A 6,013-nucleotide genomic window follows, 5' to 3' on the forward strand; every position below is an offset into this window, starting at 1 on the left:
CTAGTAGGTGGATGTTGGCTTGATTCGGCCGCGTGGGTTGCATGTTCTTCAGACGCTGTTTTTGCTTTTAGTATCTAGAAGGAGTTGATAATAAACCTTTCCGCGACGGAAGTTGTTGGTAGTTAAGCAATGTCGAAGGACTAAAAGCTTGTAAAGCTCAAAGGATGCTGCCTGACTTTGAAAAAAACTGGAAATCGCGGTGGTAAAGGTAAAAAGCTCTGATGATGAGTTCCTGGGGAAGAAGAAAGGTTTGCGTATTTTGTTTCCTTATTTTTAACAACTTCTTTTAGTATCAAATATTCTTTTATCTATATATGTAAACTTCCATAATCAATATCGTTTAGGAAATATTTTTCATGTTAATGGTAAAATTAGTTAACTTATCACTGTATAATTATTATCCGTGCATCGCACGGGTACAATACTAGTTTTAGTTAATTTATTTTGACGTCGCACGAAATTGAATTGAATTGACCGGGACTCAAATCGACGGTTGAGATATTTCGACGAATTTAAATGAAAGAAATTCATATTTAATTGATTTTTCTAAAAACGCAATGAATGGATAATCTAACGCACATAAATAAGTAAATACAGACATATTGTTTTCTTTTAAATTTGTGAACAGCTGTCATGCGTTTATGAAGATGAAAGGTATGGGATTTGATTGGGCAACATATATTTCGGTATACAGGGAATAAATGGATGAGCCTTACGGCGAAATGGTAGAAGTCTTTTAACACATTGAATCCGCCCAAGATTGAATCCCCCCCCTCCTAAAAAGACTTAAAAATTTTTTGGCCGTTTGTACGCACAGCAAGAACAGAATATAAACATATTAAAGTATTAGTGTGCGCATATTAAAGATAAAATTCTCGCATATTCATTGAAGTACTCGCGCAAGGTCAATGGTTTGTGGATTTGCGCATGTAATCCTTTTGTACACGCACTTTAAGCTATTTGGAAACGCGCAGCATAGCTTTATTAAATAGGCACACACATATAATATATTTATAATTAAACAAATTACTATATTATTTGTTCAAATCAGTATGTCATCGTTTATTTAACAAAATCCACATTGTAATGATATTGTTTAAAGTTGTTGATTAAGGAATTTAACGCACATAAAGGCTATACTAAAGGGATAATCTGTTTTTTTTATTATTATTATTAACTTGTTATTAGTTGTTAATCAAGGTTATGCATTTATTAGGAGATGAATGGATAATCTAACGCACATAAACAAGTAAATATAGGCATATTGTTTTCTTTTAGATTTGTGAACAGTTGGCAGGCAACATATATTTCCGTATACAGGGAATAAACGAATGAATCTTATGGCGAAATGGTAGAAGTCTTTGAATACATTGAATCCACCCAAGATTGAATCCCCCCAAAAGATTTAAAATTTTATTGGCCGTTTGTTCGCACAGTAAAAACAGAATTATAAGCATATTAAAATATTAGTGTGCGCATATTAAAGATTAAATTCACACACACCCATTAAAGTACTCGCGCATGTAATCCATGTGTACACGCACATCAAGTTATTTGGACACGCGAAATGTTACGCATATCAATCCATGTGGATACTGTTAGGAATATAGCGGAATAATGCGGAAGCAAAATGACAAAAATAATTAATAAAGTGGGAAATATAAAATATATATATATATTACTATCAAGAATGAATAAAATATATATATATATATATATATATATATATATATATATATATATATACACACGTATGCTACGTGAAGACAAAAGAAAGAAGAATAATCAATTCTAAATTGATGTAATGATGAGTGATTTACAAAGCAACAAACCTAATCTATTTATACAATGAAATTTAGAGAGAAATAAGGGAAATGCATGAACCTCCACAAAGCTAGGTGAACATGCAAGAAGAGGGACCATGATGCATGCAATGTTGAAGGAAGTGGTCTCATGGATTTTGAGCCACAAATTATTATTTCCTAACAATCTCCACCATGGATCAAATCCATTGTGGAATTAACAACTGGAACAGCCGACTAAACTCAAGCACTGCTTGATCTTAGCAACAGGAAAAGCCTCATAATAGCAGGATGGATCATCATCAACCTCCTGTGCGACTAAAAGAGCATAAGCAACCATGTTGGTTTCATCATCACTAGCATACCTAGCAGGTTTCTTGATTGCCCTCCTAGGACGATCCATAACAATGGATACTCTCGTTGTGGCTCGACGAGAGGTGTTTTGCTAGTAGATGCATCATCTTTAGTACTGCCATGAAAGACGTACACGCTTCCAGAACGAGAAGCTTTCATGAGAACAATAGACCCTTTTATGACCTACAAAATTCCACCTTCAGCTATGTACTTGTACCCCAGAGATTCCAAGGTGCCCAATGATATCAGATTGCGTTTCAAATCAGGAATATACCGAACATTGGTAAGAGTCCTCATAACGTTATCATGAGTTTTAAACTGCACACTTCCAATTCCACTAACCTTGCATTGGGAATCATTACCCATCAAGACAACTCACCATCAACCGGTTCCAGAGAGATGAACCAGTCTTTGTGAGGACACATGTGGAATGTACAACCAGAGTCCAGAATCCACTCGGTTTCGCTCCGTTTGCAACCGGAGCTAACAGATAACAAAACATCGCCTACTGAATCACTTTCAACAACACTAGCTTCAGCGGACTTCTTTTCTCTCTCTTGCTTGTTTTTCAACTTGAAGCATTCAGTCACATCATTACCATGCTTCTTGCAGTGCTTACTGGATTTGTTGGACTTATGTCCTTTGGACTTGGATCTAGAATTTTTATTGCTACTCCCTGATTCAAGTGAACGACCCCTTACAGTTAAGCCTTCACCTTTGTCCTCAGACTTAATTTCAAAGTCAAACTTTTCTTTGGACAACAGGTTTGACTTAACATTGTCAAAAGTAAGGGTATCACTACTATTACCATACAGCATAATTTCTTTGAAATGCTTGTATGATTTAGGGAGAGAGACAAGCAATAAAACAGCGCGATCCTCATCGTCAATTATGACATCAATATTTTCCAAGTCCAATAAAATAGAATTGAATTCATCCAAGTGAGATTTAATAGAAGTACCTTCCGTCATACGGATTGTGTACAGACGCTCCTTCAAAAGCAGCGTGTTCGCCAGAGTTTTGGCCATGTAAAGCGTATCCAGCTTGGACCATAAATCTGACGCAGTCGTCTCACTTACTACCTCACGTAGAACCTCTTTAGATAGACACAAAAGAATAGTTGAACGTGCCTTGTCATCCAAATCTTCCCAAGGTTCATCTGTCATTGTAGCTGGTTTCTTCTTCTTCCCAGCTAGCGCTTTCTTCAAACCGTTCTGGGTTAGAACGGCTTCCATCTGAACCTTCCACCATATTAAAAACGCTTTTTTTTTTAAAGAAAGCGGTAGGAATATAGCGGAATAATGCGGAAGCGAAGAATCGAAAATTGAGAATTGTAGAAGTTAAATAATAGGGAAAATATATAAATGACAAAATAAATTAATAAGGATGGGAAAATATAAATATATATATTAATCTCTATAAAGAGAATTAAAAAGCAAATATATATATATATATATATATATATATGTTATGTACGTGAGGAAAAAGATAAGAAAGTAAATGAATTCAAAATTGAATTGATGCATTGATTACAAAGAAAGCTAAGCTATTTATAATTCCAAATAAGAGAGATCTACGGTAATTACAAGAATGAGAGCAAACATCGGAAACCATGTAGGAACGTGAGCAAGCACAAGACACCAACATCGGAATAATGGTCTATGTTTAATTTGAGCCACATATTATATCTGGAACGGTTTGAATAAAGCGCTAGCTGGGAAGATTCAGATGGAAGTTCTAACCCAGCTAGAGCTTTCTTCAAAAAAAAAAAAAAAAAAAAAAAAAAAAAAAAAAAAAAAAAAAAAAAAAACTTGTTAGGAATATAGGGGAAGCGAAGAATCAAAAATTGAGAATTATAGAAGTTAAATAATAGGAAAAATATATAAATGACAAAATAAATTAATAAGGATGGGAAAATATAAATAAATAAATAAATATATATATATATATATATATATATTTATATATATATATATATATATATATATATATATATATATATATATATATATTAATCTCTATAAAGAGAATTATATATATATATATATATATATATATATATATAGAGATTAATCTTTATAGAGATTAATATATATATATATATATATATATATATATATAAATATAAATATATATATATATATATATATATATATATATATATATATGTTATGTACGTGAGGAAAAAGACAAGAAAGAAAATGAATTCAAAATTGAATTGATGTAAGGGATTGATGCATTGATTACAAAGAAAGCTAAGCTATTTATAATTCCAAATAAGAGAGATCTACAGCAATTACAAGAATGAGAGCAAACATCGGAAACCATGTAGGAACGTGAGCACGCACAAGACACCAACATCGGAACAATGGTCTATGTTTAATTTGAGCCACATATTATATCTAACAATCTCCACCTAGGATCAAATTCATTGTGAGAATTAACAATTGGAACAGTCGACTAAACTCAAGCACTACTTGAACTTAGCAACAGGAAGAACCTCAGAATAGCAGGATGGATCACCATTAACTTCCTGTGTGACTGAAAGTGCATAAGCAATCATGTTGGTTTCATCCTCACTAGCATACCTAGCAGGCTTTTTAATTGTCCTTCTAGGACGATCCATAGCAATAGAATACTCTCGTTGTGGCTGGACGAGAGGTGCGGTGCTAGTAGATGCATCATCTTTAGTATTACCATCAGTAGTAGCAATACTGTCAATAGGCCTGAACTCAAACTCCACCTTCTCACCAGTACTCTGCATTTCATCTGTACTGGGAACTTTTCCAGAAGAAAGTAGTGCATTTTCGTCAAAAGTGATATCTCGACTCAGAATGATTTTCTGAGAATCAGGAGACCATAGACGATACCCTTTTGACTCAGAGGCATAACCAAGGAAAATGCATTTGACAGCTCGAGGGTTTAATTTACCCGTACTGGAATGAGCATAAGCAGGACATCCAAAAACTCTTAAGATAGAGTAGTCAACAAGATTACCTGACCAAACTTCCTCTGGAATTTTGAAATCAAGGGATGAATGTGGAGATCTATTTACCAAATAGCATGCAGTAGAAACAGCCTCGGCCCAAAAATCACCCCGTTTCCATAACCCAGCATTAGAGAGCATACAAAGAGCTCTTTCCAATAAAGTCCTGTTCATACGTTCGGCAACACCATTCTGCTGAGGTTTACCAGGCAAGGTCTTGTGCCTGGCGATTCCATTTGCCGCACAAAAGTCGTTGAAATCTGACTCACAGAACTCCAAGCCATTGACTGTCCTGTGCTTCTTGACTTTTTTACCTGTCTGAGTCTCAACAAGTATTTTCCACTTCTTGAAAATAGAAAATTCTTGATTTTTATGTTTCAGGAAGTAGACCCAGACTTTACGAGAAAAGTCATCAATAATAGACATAAAATATCTACAGCCTCCCATAGACTGGAGTTTAGTCGGTCCCCAAAAATCGAAATGTATATATTCCAATACATCTTTGGTACGGTGTGTAGCAGTAGAGAAACTAACCCTCTTTTGTTTCCCAAAAATACAATGCTCACAAAATTGTAATTTACCCATACCTGAACCACCAAGGATGCCTTTCTTGCTCAGGAGATGCATGCCTTTCTCAGTCATATGCCCCAGACGCATATGCCATAATTGAGTGAGATCCGCATCAGACATCGATGAGGATATCGCTACTGAACCTGTCACAGTACTGCTATGCAAGACGTACAAGCTTCTAGAACGAGAAGCTTTCATGAGAACAAAAGAGCCTTTTATGACTTTCAGAACTCCACCTTCAGCTATGTACTTGCACCCCATAGATTCCAAGGTGCCCAAGGATATCAGATTGCGTTTCAAA

The sequence above is a fragment of the Ipomoea nil genome, unplaced genomic scaffold, assembly GCF_001879475.1.
Source record: "Ipomoea nil cultivar Tokyo-kokei standard unplaced genomic scaffold, Asagao_1.1 scaffold2957, whole genome shotgun sequence".
NCBI lineage: Eukaryota > Viridiplantae > Streptophyta > Magnoliopsida > Solanales > Convolvulaceae > Ipomoea > Ipomoea nil.